Here is an 18,374-nt window from a genome sequence, read left to right on the forward strand (position 1 = left end):
CCATGATGTAATTTAACTGGCACTTTCCCGTAGTTGCCGGCCTTTTCCAAGTATACGTCTTCCTCTTTTGTTTCTTGGACAGAATAGTCGCTAATAGGAGCCGAAATTTATTACAAACCTCAATTAGTCTTTCTCCTCTCACATTCTCCCGCAACCATTTCTTATATTACTTCCTCTATAACCGCAATCCAATCTCCCAAGACAATTAGATATCCGCCTCCTTTTACGTACTTAATTACCGGCTCAACATCCTCCTATATGTACTCTATCTCTTCATCTTCTGCTTGCGACATCATTATGCATACCTAAACTACTTTCGTCTATGTTGATTTGCTCTGATGAGAACCACGCTATCACTTAACTGATAGTAATAACTCACTCTCTCCCCTACCTTCCGATCCACAACGAATCCTACTGCTGCTGTCGATATTACGCTATGATCGTATGCCATTAGGTCAGAGTCCTCTTAGCAGCAAACGTGAGTTTGTACGCTGACTAACTGTAGGTGGTACAACTCGCAGTGTTGACGGTTATTCAGAGATCGCGACTGATTGCCACGATCGGCAGTGGAGATGATGCTGCTAGCCCTCACATAGATAGGTCTTGTCTCCTTTGAAAGCGGAGCTCTGTTGCCTCGGTGGACGGGGATGTCATACACGGGTTTCTGTCTGCAGTTTATTTTTCTTCTGTGTACCGAATAACATTGACAGGGATCACTATCACGACTTTTCTTCCAATTACTTCGAACAATTAATTATTTATTTACATATGATATTAATGACTGAGTTATCTGAAATAATCTACAGTGACACAATTAAGATGACATGTCCAATATTCATAAGTAAAAGTGCAGAGAAGCTAAGGTGAAATACCTAATTTGAAAAATTGAAAAAGAAATGAATTTTGGAATGTTGGAAGGACTGACTCAGCACACAAAAAAGTCAAAAAGAGAGCCATTGGTGAAAATTAAACCAAGAGTGGTAAAGCAGTTTCTTGTTTGACGCATCGAGACAGTGAGGGATTTCTTATATACGAATAGCATTATGTTTTTCATTCGTTGTTTTAGCGAGCCGAAAAATATAGTGTACGAAACACTAAATTACTATGCAAATCATGTCTTTGGATTTTTGCTTGCACTCCTCCATAGACAAAAACTGCGAGAGGTAAGCGTTCGCAACTACATCCATTATATCGCACCTAGTCACGACAAACTTTTTACAATATAAATAAGTAAGACGTCTTTCCATTCAAGGCGTTTACATTGGGTAAAATATATTCTCAGTAGGGATAAGGTTTTATAATAACATTTCAGAACATGTTTTTCATTAACTACATAAGTTTTTTTCGTATGTTATGTGGCTTTATATTTACGTAAATATTCCTCCTTCAGTGAGGTTTTTACCGTATTTGTTTTTGGGTTAGCTTGGTGTCTTCACTGGCTGAACAATGTTGCTTGTTATTTCGTTACATTTGAAATTACGGATTCCTTTAGCGTTATTCCTTCCTTTCTGTTCATGAGGTTGGATTCCTTTTTGTAGCAAGGGTATACTTCTTATGCATTATGACTCAGGTTTGTCCGTGGAAAACACGTCAAAACTGCGAAAACGTTGTGCATCCTCCTGTGGTCTTCATTGTGCAGTGAATTATTTTCGTTATAAGAAATTCGAAACTTTTATATATGAAATTTCAGTTTACAATCAAACGAGTTACTTCCTTCTTATAAAAGTCCTTTGTTCACGTGGTTTGCATTCCAAGAACAGTTATGTATTCCCTACACCAGTGTTTGCGTTTTCATGTGTGATGACTCTTATTGGTTAATGGAGGAATATATTTCTGAATATGGTTCTTTCGCCAAGAATTTAACAGAATCATTTGTGCCTGTGGAAATGTTGTTGCATTAGTCTACACTGCATACAAGTAGGTTGCTGTCTGGTTTTTTGGAAGATATGCTGTCTTGAAGTAATGTGATCGGTGAACAGCTGAGCTCGCCTCATGGAGCAAACAGTTATCGCATCAGCCGAGAATGTTACCGTTTGGTACGTTTCATACTTTTTCAGAAAAGAAAGAGATACAGTTATGTCTCACTATCCAGCATCGGATGGCCGTGCACGTGAATAATTTTATGAAAAAATAATTTTAGATAAAATTATGGGACTCCTAAGGATGAAACACTGACACGTTTAGTATCATCCTAAAGGCATATATACACTCCTGGAAATTGAAATAAGAACACCGTGAATTCATTGTCCCAGGAAGGGGAAACTTTATTGACACATTCCTGGGGTCAGATACATCACATGATCACACTGACAGAACCACAGGAACATAGACACAGGCAACAGAGCATGGACAATGTCGGCACTAGTACAGTGTATATCCACCTTTCGCAGCAATGCAGGCTGCTATTCTCCCATGGAGACGATCGTAGAGATGCTGGATGTAGTCCTGTGGAACGGCTTGCCATGCCATTTCCACCTGGCGCCTCAGTTGGACCAGCGTTCGTGCTGGACGTGCAGACCGCGTGAGACGACGCTTCATCCAGTCCCAAACATGCTCAATGGGGGACAGATCCGGAGATCTTGCTGGCCAGGGTAGTTGACTTACACCTTCTAGAGCACGTTGGGTGGCACGGGATACATGCGGACGTGCATTGTCCTGTTGGAACAGCAAGTTCCCTTGCCGGTCTAGGAATAGTAGAACGATGGGTTCGATGACGGTTTGGATGTACCGTGCACTATTCAGTGTCCCCTCGACGATCACCAGTGGTGTACGGCCAGTGTAGGAGATCGCTCCCCACACCATGATGCTGGGTGTTGGCCCTGTGTGCCTCGGTCGTATGCAGTCCTGATTGTGGTGCTCACCTGCACGGCGCCAAACACGCATACGACCATCATTGGCACCAAGGCAGAAGCGACTCTCATCGCTGAAGACGACACGTCTCCATTCGTCCCTCCATTCACGCCTGTCGCGACACCACTGGAGGCGGGCTGCACGATGTTGGGGCATGAGCGGAAGACGGCCTAACGGTGTGCGGGACCGTAGCCCAGCTTCATGGAGACAGTTGCGAATGGTCCTCGCCGATACCCCAGGAGCAACAGTGTCCCTAATTTGCTGGGAAGTGGCGGTGCGGTCCCCTACGGCACTGCGTAGGATCCTACGGTCTTGGCGTGCATCCGTGCGTCGCTGCGGTCCGGTCCCAGGTCGACGGGCACGTGCACCTTCCGCCGACCACTGGCGACAACATCGATGTACTGTGGCGACCTCACGCCCCACGTGTTGAGCAATTCGGCGGTACGTCCACCCGGCCTCCCGCATGCCCACTATACGCCCTCGCTCAAAGTCCGTCAACTGCACATACGGTTCACGTCCACGCTGTCGCGGCATGCTACCAGTGTTGAAGACTGCGATGGAGCTCCGTATGCCACGGCAAACTGGCTGACACTGACGGCGGCGGTGCACAAATGCTGCGCAGCTAGCGCCATTCGACGGCCAACACCGCGGTTCCTGGTGTGTCCGCTGTGCCGTGCGTGTGATCATTGCTTGTACAGCCCTCTCGCAGTGTCCGGAGCAAGTATGGTGGGTCTGACACACCGGTGTCAATGTGTTCTTTTTTCCATTTCCAGGAGTGTATGTTCTCTGGCCATCACTCATATTGGTTTTGTCTTCGTGTCTGATAGGTTGCGAGAGTCATCTCCGGGGCTGTCCATTACTTTGAATGTTATTAATTTGATAAATGTTACCGAAATTTTAACGGCAAGAAGAAAGGCGCAGTAACAAGAACTAAATAGTTCTCTCATCGCCATATAGAAACAAGGTGTAAAAGGGTCACATGCTCTCCATTTGGTATATACTACAGTATTAAAATTTTCATACAGTCCAGCAACAAAAGTGTTATTTGAGTAATAGGTACTACCAGGTACCAAGTTATTTTAATAGTTACGTTCAGTACCGATCATACGTTCCATCAGTTACAGTTTCAGAAACCACTTAAGTTGCAAAATGTGACCAGTTATTCGATATGTTCTGTTCATTACATTTTCATTGAGCATTTTCTGTCGTTGATTTGTTGCTGGAATGCTTCATTCCTTACTCGATCAACTCATCGTATGTTTAACAGTTTCTGTACTGCCACACATAGGTGAATGATTTTCGAGACCTATCAAGCCATTGTATTCAATACAAATTTTTTACAGAGTTTAATCCTTAATTAACATAAATATTGTCGCAGTAGATTCTGTACTCCCATTAGGTCGAGTGATAAGTATACAGCCACTGTTAATAAGTTTTCAAAATACTGGAGCTTTACATGTTTCGAACAGACAGATACATTTTCAGACTTTTGTTTAAAAACACAAAGAGCTTTCGGCTATTTACAGCTGAGGTGAATATCTCTCGCGGTGGTGACACGCAACAGGTGACTGTATTGGGTATCTGATCTTAGAAATTAACTTGCCTTATTGTTTGTGATGTCTTTCTTCACGTAAGTTATCGCGAATTACGAGAGCCATCTGGCGGTTGTTTTCCTCGTGTCACTGTTTGCGTGTGCTGGATTCCGGTGACTGCGTCAACAGAAGTCGCTGATTATTTACTCCGTTCTTATTTTTTTATTGCTTTGGCATTTTTAATGTTCATTTTATCATTTTTATATAATTTTGGTACCTCCTTCAACTTCATATATTACTACACTTATCTAAGGTTGCCACCATTGTGTTTTCGACGCCGCATTTTTCTCTTGCTCCTTTCCGTTTTAATAATAAAAAAATAAATTGGCTTAACCCACTTTGATGTACTTCGTTTTATTACCACTGTAGAAACTTCTACACATTTTACTTTCATACTAGTATTTAACTTATACGCTGTTTAATTGTACGGACATTTTTAACTAATACGTTTTCAATAGCGAAACCTTAGGTATTTAATTTGCAAAAATTCTATTTGTGTCAGACCTGCACCCAAAATTTCTATAAAAAACATCACTATTAACTTTTAAGATTTTTGTGGCACTGGAGCCTGGTTGGACAGTGATATGCTACTTTTGTTTATATCTTTTGACAATGTAGCTTTCACTTGACAATTTTCGAGTAATATAAGGAGTATTCTGGTTTATCAAATACCTTTCAAGACATTTTCAAGGTGATTTATTCTATATGTATATATAATCGAAACTAATAACTTTTCATTATTTTATAATATTATTTACAAGATGTAGAGTGGCCAACAGTCGTCTTCAGTTTCTGTTTTCCTGAAATATTTGACGATAGTTGCCGTGGACCGACATCGCTGGTCTGATGACAGTTTGTTCGTGGACATTGACTGGATGCGGACGCGGAGGGGCATGTGGTCGTCACGCCGCTCTCCTGGGCGTTGTCAGTTTTCGTGACCGGAGCCACTACTTTTCAGTCAAGTAGCTCCCCAATTTGTTCTCGCAAGAGCCGAGTGCGACCCTGCTTGCCAAAAGCCTTCGGTAGCCCAGAAGGTCAGTCATCTAAGTGACAGCCAAACCCGACAGCGCTTAACTTCCGTGATCTGAGGGGAACCGGTGTTACCACGGTCGCAACGCCGTTCATTTGCATCTGTTCGACGACCCTTTCTCAATATGGAAATGACCTTTTAAACAGTTAATGGTTGCTATTTTATGGAATGTGCGTAGAGTCCCACGTTTCACAGCCCTTCATACACAAGTGAATAATGAAGAAAAATATTAAGCGACACTCAGCCAACTTCTGCGGCTTGTTGTAGAGGCACGTCATGTGTAACAACAACAGAGGAAGACCGCTGCTACGCCAGGTACTCGCCCGCCGCCAAGCATTACGGGGCCGAGGGAACACGCAGAGGGTATGGCATGGCAAACGGCAGGTAGCACGTTGCGCCGCGCCGCGCCGCGCCTGCGGTCCCGGCGGGAGTACTCCGGCAGGCAAGAGGCGGCCGCTGTTGTGGCATGCATAATGGATGGCGGGCTTCCGCCGGCCCTCAGAAGAAGTCGGCCGGCAGCGGCTCCAGAGTCGAAGGCGCGGCATGGCGAGGAGGCGACTGCGCGGGCCAATCACGCTTCCCGGCAGTTTGCATCTGCAGAGAGCTCTGAGCGGCAAATCGAGCGGGTAGCATCAGTTTGGCCAGAGGCTCATTCCTGGAAGATCCTTGTTAGCAAACAATATGTTACGAATTCTGGGCGGGAAAGACCGCCTGGTCTCCGGCACGAATCCGCCCGGCGGATTTGTGTCGAGGTCCGGTGAACCGGCCAGTCAGTGGATGGGTTTTAGACGGTTTTCCATCTGCCTCCGCGAATGCCGGCTGGTTCCCCTTATTCCTCCTCAGTTACACTATGTCGGCGATTGCTGCGCAAAGAAATTCTCCGCGTACGCGTACACCACCATTACTCTACCACGCAAATATAGTGGTTACACTCGTCTAGTGTGTGACGTTTCCTTGGGGTTCCACTGGGGGCCCAACCGCACCATAACCCTGGGTTCGGTGTGGAGCAGCGGAGGGGTGAAGTGGACTGCGGTAGTCTTCGTGGGGTTGTGAGCCACTGGGGCTGCAGCGGGGACGGAGCCTCTCCCTCGTTTCTAGGTTCCCGGTTAACATACAATACAATACAATATGTTACGAAAATACGCACATGGGGATAAGAAGGACACTCGACTAGCATGGACGATTACGGCGAGATGAATTTTCACTTAACGGAGGAGTGCAAGCTGATTTGAAACTGTCTAGCAAATTTAAACTACTTGTCCGATGGGGTACTTTGGTGTTCATGAGTAGCTGCTCCACCAATTGAGCCTTACAGGCACCATTCACTAACAGCCCTTAAAGGTTATTTTCCGATAGTACTTCTTCTCGTACATTCCAGACTTCCGATAAGTTTTACTCCATAACTGGTAGAACTAGCGCTCCCGGAAGAAAGGATCTATCGGAGAAATGGCTTAGCCACAGCCGAAGAGGATTGTTTCCAGAACGAACTTTCACTGAGCGGCGGAGTACTCTGTGGTATGAAACTTCCTGATAGATTAAAACTCTGTGTCGCACAAGGACTCCACATCGGAATCTAGGTTCGAGCCCTAAGCCGACACATATTTTTAATATGTCAGCAAAATCGCGCTGAGCAGTGCAAACAGTCCTACAGTAGCGTACAAAAAATGGTTCAAATGGCTCTGAGCACTATGGGACTAAACTTCTGAGGTCATCAGTCCCCTAGAACTTAGAACTACTTAAACCTAACTAACCTAAGGACATCACACACATCCATGCGCGAGGCAGGATTCGAACCTGCGAACGTAGCGGTCTCGCGGTTCCAGACTGAAGCGCCTAGAACCACACGGCCACTCCGGCCGGCTTGTAGCGTACGTTTCAAAGTATTTTAGTCCTGTACAGCGATTCCACTCTAGCCAGTATCGAAGAGCTAAAGTGCTACTAATGAACAGGACCCTGGACTTCCGTCGCGAAGTAGTGCTACACCACCAAGGATACATAGGCCGTAAGAGGGGACCAGTGGATCCAACATCCTCTAGTGGGAATTCATTTAGTTTAGGAATATGAAAAAAAGGTACTGTAATCGTAGGGCCTCGATTTTTATGACGTACAATACCTGGACAATTATCACTAATATAACCTGAAAAGACGATAAAATTACGCCATAAGGACACGAAACATTTTAAAGATGGTTATAAAATGCAGTAGAGTAATGAAAAACTTTACAAATAGGATAATTAACTTAAAACTGCAACATCTTCTTTTATAATTCTCATTCTTTGAAGATGTACGAAACCTGTTGTTGATCCAACACTTGATTCAGCATTTGGAATATCCCCTTTGTGAAATATACAGGGTGAAAAGTATTTAAACCGACAAACTCTGGGAGGTTGCAGGGGACATCAAAACAAATATTTTTCGCTAATGTAATATTTTCGTATGAGGAGTATTTAAACCTGTAGAGGAAGATTTCTCTGGCGGCAAATTAATTAAACCAACTAACACTTTTCCATTTTCTTATGACCAAGAGACAACACATTAATACAACCCAGTTTCAATTACAGTATATTTTCAAAAATGCCTCCATTGACACACAAACTAAGGTTACACTGTCGGATCATGTTCTGTCTGACACGGAAAAAAAACCCAGGAGTGTCCTGAATTGTTTTTTCTGCTGCTGATGCTACTACTATCCGGGAAACCAGATCCTCTTTTGATGCAAGAGGAGTTGCGTAAACAAGGTTGCTCATCTCTCTCCACACAAAAAAGTCGAGACGGGACATATCTGGGGATCGAGCAGGCTATGGTACAGGAACACCCTTGGCAATCCACATTTCTGCGAACCGTCGGTCTAGGAATCGATGCACACGACGGCTGAAATGTGCCGGCGCCCCGTCATTTTGGAACCACATGCGTTGCATTGTAGGGAGCTTGACGTCTTCCAGCAATTCTTCCAATGCTATGGCGAGACAATTGTAATACTGCCTGCCATTTAATGGCGTAGGTAGCAGATACGAACCAATTAAACAGTCCCCAACAACACCTACCCACATTCACTCCAAACTTGCGAATTGTGCGTGTTGATGGTTCCATCACGCCCGAACGTTACTTCATCGGTAAACAACACAGAGAATGGAAATGTAGGATGCATTTCGCACTACTCCAGGTACCACTGCGAAAACTGTGCTCTGGGTGGATAATCAACTGGTTCCAGGTTGTGGACACGCTGTAAGTGAAATTGGCGTAACAATTGCTCTCGAAGGACTGTTCTTACATTCGTTTGATTCGTCCCCATGTTACGTGCATTTGCATGAGTGCTGAATGAAGGATCCCGCTCCACATGCTGCAAGATAGCTTCCTCAAATTGCAGCGTTCTTACCGTGCGACGTCGTCCATGTCCAGGTAATCTGCTAAATGACCCAGTCTCACGCAGACGTTGGTACACAGCAGCAAAGGTCGTATGGCGCGGGAAACGACGATTAGGATACTGTTAGTGATAAACCCGCTGTGCAGCTCGTCCATTGTGGTGCGCTACGTAGTACGCACCAACCATATCAGTGTACTCACTCCAGGTGTATCGCTCCATTAGTAAACTGAGACAATTCACTACTACACTGGTGTACAGCAGTTGCCTACAACTGAAGAGCGTAATACGGCCTCCACCGGTTTAAATAATCCTCATAGGAAAAAAAAAAAACATTAGGGAAAAATATTTGTTTTGATGTTCCCTACAACCTCCCAGAGTTTGACGGTTTAAATACTTTTGACCCTGTATATCACATAAACTAATAAGAGATGGTACTCCAAATGGTAGACAAAACCGGTCAGGGCGTTACTGCAGAAGCGGGAAATAAGCATGCCTTATTAAAAGAACTCAAAATCTCGAAGACTGTAAGCGATGTGTAGTTTTTTTAATAAGGATAAGGGATAGGAAATACTTTATGTAATTTCTATAATAGGGAGTGAGATCACCGATAACAGTAATTTTTTTACAGCTGTCAACACCTTTCACCCGCACTGACACGGATTCAGATTCATTTATTTTACGATGATTCCTGTTACTCAGTACCAAAGTCATCGAGGACAGGCAATAGGTTTTACCCATATCTCTACTGTAGAGCTCTGCGATCTGGATTGTCCGATAAGCGACGATGTCACGGCTGTTGAAATATTTCAGTCCTGCCACTTTAACAACTTTAGGTCCACGTACTAAAAAGCAACGCTGACCCAGCCATTACCTTGCTGTTTGGCATCATTGTTGCTCAGGGTAAAGTTAAGAACTCCACCACAGAAAACTGATGGACCGTGCAAGGTGACTTGTGCGCCTGCATAGTTCTCAGTCTTCATAGAAATATTGTCTATTGCTTTACAGACTGTTGGGCGGGTACGCCTTCTCCTCCTACAGTAACGTGGCATCTTCTGTGTGAGAGATAGATCCTGCAGCACGTGCGGCTGCACGCAGACTGACGCCTTCTTAACAAAATCGTTACTTATGTAGACAAAACTGTTGCATCCTTGAGCCCCCTGTTCGCGACGTTCGACTAGCGGTTCTAGGCTGATGCTACCGATCATGTTTTACTCAAGCTCGAAAATTTGTACAGGATTCAATACAAGATCATTTTAAAAGTTTCCATAACGAAACTCTGTCGTGAAATGTCGCAGAAAATTTAAAGAGATTCTGATACTATGTAAGATTCACCAGCGGCAAGGCACAATCACCAGCAAACGTAATGTTACCAATGTCAGTTCCACTAAGCGAAGATACTACATACAGTTTTCCAAAATTCCTTCACCAAAGAAAACAAAGTAAATATTTCGGAATTCGAAGGAAGAACAGCTGCCCACATGAGTAACTCAGAAGTTGGTATCCTCATCGTAGCGGAGCAGCTTTAATAATTTAATAAATGCAAGTCATCTGGTCCAGATTCTACACCAGTTAGATTCTACTCAGAGTTTGCTGACACAATAGCTCCATACTTGGACACCACATACAACAGCTCGCTCAACACAGTATCCAGTCCTAAAGACTAGAGATTTATACTGGTCACACCAATACACAGGAAAGGAAATAGTAGTATTTCGCTGAATTACAGGCGCATATTACTGAAGTGTATTTGCAGTAGCACATGAACCATCTATATATTTTCAAAATGTGGGAATAATTTCTTGTGCAGCATAGTAGCGTTTTTGGTTCAAATGGCTCTGAGCACTATGGGACTTAACATCTATGGTCATCAGTCCCCTAGAACTTAGAACTACTTAAACCTAACTAACCTAAGGACATCACACACATCCATGCCCGAAGCAGGATTCGAACCTGCGACCGTAGCAGACGCGCGGCTCCGGACTGAGCGCCTAGAACCGCTAGACCACCGCGGCCGGCAGTAGCGTTTTTCCTGAGGCACGTGCACTCTTAGTTGTTGTCAACATTAAACGAATGAATTTTTGTGCCACAAACGGATGTTAATACAAACATGTAAAAATGAAATACAACTTAAGAATGGCAAGATCAGTCACCAATAAAATACGATACGGTACCTATATAGAAAACAAAACACAAAATCAAGCCTACGTATTGAAATACAGAAATATGTAAACAGGCAGAATACGTCACTGCGGTGGGCAACGCCTATGAAAGACAGTAAGTGTCTGTCACAGTTGTTAGTTCGATTACTGCTGTTAAAATGAAAGTTTATCAAGATTTAAGTGATCCTGAACGTGTTGTCTGCGCACGAGGGCTGGGACACAGCATCTCCAAGGCAGCGACGAAGTGGGAAATTTCCCGTACGACCATTTCACGAGTGTACCGTGAATAACAGGAATCCGGTAAGAACTCAAATCTCCGACATCGACATCCGACATCGCTGCGGCCGGAAAAAGACCATGCAAGAACGGGACCAACGATGACGAAGAAAATCGTTCAATGTGACAGAAGTGCAACTCTTCCGCAAACTGCTGCAGATTTCAGGCATCAACAAATGTCAGTGTGCGAACCATTCAACGAAACATCATCGATACAGGCTTTCGGTACCGAATGAGCACTCGCATACTCCTGATGACTGCACGACACAAAACTTTACTCCTCATCTGGGCCCATGAACACCGACATTGGACTGTTGATGACGGGAAACATACTGCCTGGTCGGACGTCTCGTTCCAAATTGTGTTGAGGGGATGGGCACGTACGAGTATGGAGACAATCTCATGAATCCATGGACCCTACACGTCAGCAGGGGACTGTTCAAGCTGGTGGAGGTTCTGTAATAGTGTGGGACGTGTGCAGTTGGAGTTATAAGGGACCCCTTATCCGTCTACTTATGACTCTAACAGCTGACACGTACGTAAGCATCTTGTCTGATCACCTGCATCCATTCATGTCCAATGTATATTCCGACGGACGTAATTAATTCCAGCAGGACAATGCGACACTACACAGGCCCAGAACTGCTACAGAGTGTCTCCAGAAAAATTCTTCTAGGGTTAAACACTTCTAATGTCCACCAAACTCCCCAGACATGAACATTATTGAGCATATCTGGAATGTCTTACAACGTGGTGTTCAGTAAAGATCTCCACCTCCACCTACTCTTACGGATTTATGGACAGCACTGCAGGATTCATGGTGTCAGTTCCCTCCTGCACAACTTCAAACATCAGTCGATTCCATGACACATCGTGTTGCGGAACTTGTGCGCGCTCGCAATGTCCTTACACGATATGAGGCAAGTGTACCAGTCTCTTTAGCTCTTCAGTGTATAGTCATTCGTTCGTCATTTTAGTTCTTGTGAACAGTGCGTAGCTCATAAGGGAACAAAGATTACATGATAAAATACTCCTGGTATTACTAATAAGTTATAAAAATGGAAATGAAGCTGACGATAGACTATTGCATATGTACACAGTCCCACTGAGAAGGATATGGATCATGAGAGTTCTGTCTCAGGAATTTTGCCTTCATTGTGAACGCAAAAGTCACCCTCCCAATTCCCAAGTCATTGTATGTGCATCTCTTCATAAACCGAAACTTGCTGTTACCGTAACAAACCATCTGCACGACAATATACATTCAAGTGAAGCTTATATACCATCGGATGAAAACTATCCGGACAGCTACTAGCGGACATTAGTGCGGAAAATGCGAACCCTGTGCCTTCATGACGGCTTGGATTGTGCTAGAGGCACTTTCACCAGAATGTCTAAACGTCTCTGTAAGAATGGCATCCCATTCTTCCTCAATAAGACGAAGATAAAGGAGGTAGTCATATTGAACGCTGTGGTCTGGAGCGAAGTAGTGGTACTCGGAGCTGTTCCTCTGCTGTTCACAACACTGAATGCTGTAAAGTATCTTCACAGCATTCAACATTTAGAGTTTTCTTAACCGCAACAAGGAGATCAGATGCAACTACTTAAACACCCCTACATGTTAACACCACCTTCTTTGTACTTCATTGTCGGCACTACGCACAATAAGCATTCGCCAAACACAAACCCTTCCATCACAATGGCACAGAGTTAAAATTCGTTACACAAAATCACTATTTCCGAGTCATCCAGAGTCTAGCGGTCTCGTTCTTTCCACCACCTTAATTGTCGCTGAGCGCGGACTAGAGAAACGTGTAGCTCCTGCGGGCGTGCTCGATGACTGAAACCCACTTTGTTTAACTCTCCACACACAGTCATTGTCCCAGATGGACTCCTTGTAGCGCTTTGGACCTTCCGCTGTCTTCATGTGGGATTTTAAAATCACCCCGAAATGCTCAGCGGTCCCCATGCGGCAGTACATGAGACCTGTATGGTCCTAGTTTAGATGTGGTTGTTTATTCGCGTTTCCACTTCGCAGTACATCATCAGCAGTCGACGTGGTTAGCCTCAGAAGGGTTGAAACGCCCCTGGTGTACTTGTTACTCGGGCGACATCCAATGATTAATTCACATCTGAAGTCACTGAGTTCTCATGACCGATTCATACCACTTTTACTACTTCTTGATGACAACACAACATTCGCCCCACCCGCCTCTATATTTTATATTGGCGTTCACCTTTCGTGAGATCTAGTAGTCCATTCCGCATTACTTTGGGTTGTCTGTGGAATGTCCCCCTTTATATAACCGGCTCTTGCGAAAATATATTCTGCTGTATTCGGGTGTGGGCAATGGCCTTGCCGCAGTGAATACACCGGCTCTCGTCAGATCCCCGAAGTTAAGCGCTGTCGGGCGTGGCTGGCACTTGGATGGGTATCCATCCGGGCCACCATGCGCTGTTGCCATTTTTCGGGGTGCACTCAGCCTCGTGATGCCAGTTGAGGAGCTACTCGACCGAATAGTAGCATCTCCTGTCACAGAAAACCATCATAACGACCGGGAGAGCGGTGTGCTGACCACACGCCCCTCCTATCCGTACCCTCCGCTGAGGATGACACGGTGGTCGGATGGTCCCGGTGGGCCACTTGTGGCCAGCAGACAGAGTGCTTTTTTTGTGTTCGCGTGTATATAACAGACACTAAAATTTGGCAAGGGTGTCATTTCTGAAGGAATACCGATAAATGACGGACAGATTTACAAAAAGTTATCTCTGAAGAAAAAGTTATTAGGGCTGCTGTACTTTCAGTTACATTTAGTAAAGTTATCAAAATTTGTATAATAATTGACTATTGTTCCAACGAACAGATGTACCATGGGACTCGGGATATAAAACAAACTTTTCAAATACATTTGAATTAAATTAAAAACGGTATGGATGTGAGCGCTGATTACTGGAGGTTTTCGCACAGCTGGATGGCGTGGCTTCGAGCTGATGGCAGTTAGGATCGGACACCGGTTAACAGTGGACGTCTCCTGCCTGCTACGACGTCTGAGTCTTTTCCAGCACGGGCTAAGCTGTGGATGTGCAGGGGGGGGGGGGGGGCTGCCCGCGTCATCCCTGGCAAGCGGCTAGTGCGTTTTACTAGATCTTATTTACTTACCTTGACCGTTGCTAGTGGTTCTTTCCTCAAGTGACCGTGGTGAGAAGATAATGTTACGTGTGCATCGCATTTCTGATACACTATCTCAACTCATAAGTCCTTTGCATTTGCATTCTCTAAGTGACTGCTTACAGCAGCTGGCTGTCTGCTTACAAATTTAAACTGAACTCGATGTGTTAAACTACGGTGGTGAGTTGTCTGTCTTCATTGTGTTAATTTGTTAGGTTAATAGCCGCTCCTAATTGGCCTCGTTATTGCATGTCTATCCTATGAATGAATTAAAGTTTCTAGCAGTTATGAAAGAGTCAGCATAGGCAACACGAGTGATGGTACGCTTTCAATTAAAGATTGTTTGACAAACAAAAGAGTGGTTACTGTTCATGCAGATTTAAAGCTGTGTCTTGCATAATGAACTCTTAGCAGAGCTCTCGTTATTTCAGCTTGTTCTTTTTTTATTTATTTATTTATTTTTTCTTGAGAGGCAAGAGTGGATTCGAATGTTTTAGTGTAGTGTTTGCCATAAATTTTCCAAGTCGAGCGATGGATCGGATATATGTGTTAGCTAGAAGGCGGCTGAGTTCTTTCCTGTGTTTGCTATACTGGCCTGCCCGGTTTATTTATTCGCGCCGCGTTTCTGTACTCATTGCATTACTGGCTGCTAATTGTTTGTGTGATTGGCTGCCGCGTGGCTGAGGTCATTAATGTTTGTGTCCACTACTGCCCTGGATTTTCTTAAGTATCCTCCAAAGCCAGGCAAATCTGTTGTCTTGTTATGCACATCTGTCCAATCATAGTCTGTTACAGATGTCACTTCTTGGATCTCTGTCGCCAGTAGTCCGTTATGTGTGGCACCGTCACACACACGATAGTGATTGGGCTACTTTACTGGTGGGGTCGTGGCTTAAATTTGTATATCTTATGATATTTTGCTGTAGTCATTTCTAAATTGACTAAAAGTAAATGAAGCCTGACAGGGCAAATTAATATGTCCTAACCCAATTGTGCGTGGCTAATTCACCCTCACACCGAATGTTTGAGTAGTTTGGTTAATAATTGCCCTAGCCTGGATAATCTTAACAAGTGAAGTCTTACGTTTTAGATAAGATAAGGGTTTAGTTTCATTTAGACATGATAGTAGTTTGGCTTTCAGTCTGGCTGCTTCTAAGGTTAACGTTTGTTAATCGTTGTATTATTTATCTCTTTCCAGTTTAGGTAGATGTTGGAGAGGTTGCAATTAATGCCTTCCCGGAGCAAAACTAATTTTAAATTGGTCCTGTATAACTTGGTCATAGGCTTGGAGACATTAGAACTGTTAGGCCACGCTGTTTGGGTGTATTTAATTAGTTGATTGTTCTGTCACATATCTGTTTTTAAATTTTTAGAAGACTTATGTGAACTTTTATTATTTGTACATGGAGATAATTCATTATTTGAGCCCCTGTTTTTAAGTGTAGTCCCATTATGACTATGCTTTGCCTGTGAATTTTCTTGGCAGTCTCAATTTAATATTGAGTATGAGATGTAAAGTTACAATAATTTGGCATAAAGGGGCTGACTGAGTAACCGTGTTTGCTTTCCCTGTAGGGTGATATCTGTTGTTGAAATTCTCACTGATTGCTGTGTAATTTTTTTATTTATTGTAGTTATTACAACAAGTTAAACTAAATGACATTAATCAAGTTCTGAACTTAAAGAGTGTATAACCATGAATGCTGCTGTCCCTGTATATTTTTGGATTTCCCCTTCCACTCCACAGCCACCTGCGCTGCACATTGCGTCGTTTTAGCTCAGAAAGGTGCAAGAGCTTGACCAGTTTCTCATGCTGACATAGGTTAAAATCTGCATGAACAGAATTCACTCTTTAGTTTATGAGACAATGTTTAATTTAATGTTGCCTACGCTGAAAACTTTGTAAATGTTAGAAACCTTAATTCATTCATAGGATAGTCACGCAATAATGAGGCCAGTCATGAGTGGTTATTAATTCAACAACTTAACAAAATGACGACAAACAGCTCACCACCATAGTTTAGCACACTAACTTCAGCGGAAATACGGAAAAAGACAACTAACTGTAGTGCATGGTTGCATTAGAGTACCCAACCACAATGGTCTTACAAGGTGAGACAATGTATCAGAGATACGTTGCACGCGCAACATTACGCTCACCCCAAGGTCACTTGAGAAAAGAACCATCCTTTAGTAAGAAAATACCGTTAAGCAGATTCCCAGGAAAGCTGCTGGCGGGCCACTCTGCATGTCCACAGGGTAGTAGTGGTGATACGGCCCCACAAGAACACCACCCCAGCTGGCTCGCAATGTATCCGTTGCCCACTTCTGTTGAGGTCAGCTCAGATATCGTAGCGGGTGTCGTTCCTAAATGCCCAAGGCGCGGAGCCACACCTCCTAGCTGCGTAATCACCACCAGCAGACGGCGGTGCTGCCCAGACCAACCAAACAGCGTAAGACCGCACAAACGAGCGAATCGATGTGTCTCCCGTGAGGTACACGGCTCATCCTCCCCCGCGGAAAAGCGAAAGACCTCCTCATCTTTTTCTCTCACAGCAAGAAGGAAACTACATCCTCTCCTGACCTGAGACACCTGGACTCTAGAGGTTTTTCCAGGCCATATATTCCGGAACAAGAGACTGACTGGATTAAGGACCATCAAAACTTGACAGGGGCTCTCAAAAGGGGGAAATAGCTTATTAGAGATCGCCATTTTACACTGTCCCACAGTTCCAAAATTACTTATGAACACCTTATCCCCCGTCTTAACCTCAAAGGGGCGGCGTTCTTCTTTACAACGATGCGCCTGTCTCCGTGTGAGAGTTCTATTTATCTACATGCCCGTTTCCAGTTTCCCTTAGTGGTCTCTGGAGCTACCTTCTCAGCGAGAAGATCATTAGTTGACCACAAACTGGCCATTGGGGAATTCATGGGATAGCTTAACATAAAGAAGGCTGGAGTGGCCTTACTTTCCTCGTGGAAACCGCGGATGCGAGGTGTCTCATTTCTGCTTAGAATGATGATGAAACTCAATGAGAGCAAACTTAATGTTCCGATTAACACTCTCTGTGAAGGAGAGTTGTAGATACTAAATGAATGTTATTCTCCAAGCTAAACCTCCGAAAGTGGAGCTAAACCTAGGCTGGGGCTTTGTCACTAAAGGCGAACTTGGAGGAGCCAAAGAAGGAAAATCTGTATCCTTGTACTGCTCACCTATCAGAAGCTGCTAGTTAATTACCTTCGATGAAGAATCCTGGCTCTGCTTCTCCCTCAAATTTGTGAACGATTTGGGACGTCAGAGAGGACACCCATTGCCCGACTGGAGTTCTCAGCACACGGACTACCCTGATGATTGATTACGCTAATGGAACATGCGACTTAATGTGTCAGTTACCGAATTATCGGTGTCCCTTATAACACTAATGGTGAAACGCAAGGCCGATATTCGGACCGCCCAGTAGTCAGTGCGTCTCGACTTGCTGGGCTACGCAAGGGCCCATCTTAAGGCTCGGTTATCGGTCTCTAGGTCTAAATGCCGATGTTCGTGATAAAAACGAAACCTCTCTAAGGCAAACAACACTACCAAGGCCTCACACTAATAAAAGGAATATTTTAGCTCAGCTGGAGAGAGTGTAGGATATGCTTAAGCTAAGGAGCCCCATTGGCCTTTCTCTTCCTGTAGAAGCACGGCAGCCACACCTGAATTAGATGCAGCGGTTTACACAATAAAGGGTTTCTGGAAATCAAGCACTGCAAAAACTGGAAAGGGGCAGGGGTTAGAGAATGCGATTTTAATGACACTGAATGCTGACTGATGGGATTCTTCCCACTTGAAGTCCACGTCTTTCTTACGTAACTGATTCAAGGGAATTGAGCAAAATGGGGCACGAACTTCCTTAAAAAATTGGCCTTGCCAATAAACCAAGTAATTTCC

At 44.2% G+C, this 18,374-nt stretch overlaps 1 pseudogene; it reads left to right on the plus strand.

Moving 5' to 3' along the window:
* The first annotated feature begins 13,617 nt into the window (after nt 1–13,617).
* On the plus strand, nt 13,618–13,735 carry LOC126089788 (5S ribosomal RNA; annotated as a pseudogene).
* The last annotated feature ends 4,639 nt before the right edge of the window (nt 13,736–18,374 follow it).

The sequence above is a fragment of the Schistocerca cancellata genome, chromosome 6 (genome assembly GCF_023864275.1).
Source record: "Schistocerca cancellata isolate TAMUIC-IGC-003103 chromosome 6, iqSchCanc2.1, whole genome shotgun sequence".
NCBI classification, from domain to species: domain Eukaryota; kingdom Metazoa; phylum Arthropoda; class Insecta; order Orthoptera; family Acrididae; genus Schistocerca; species Schistocerca cancellata.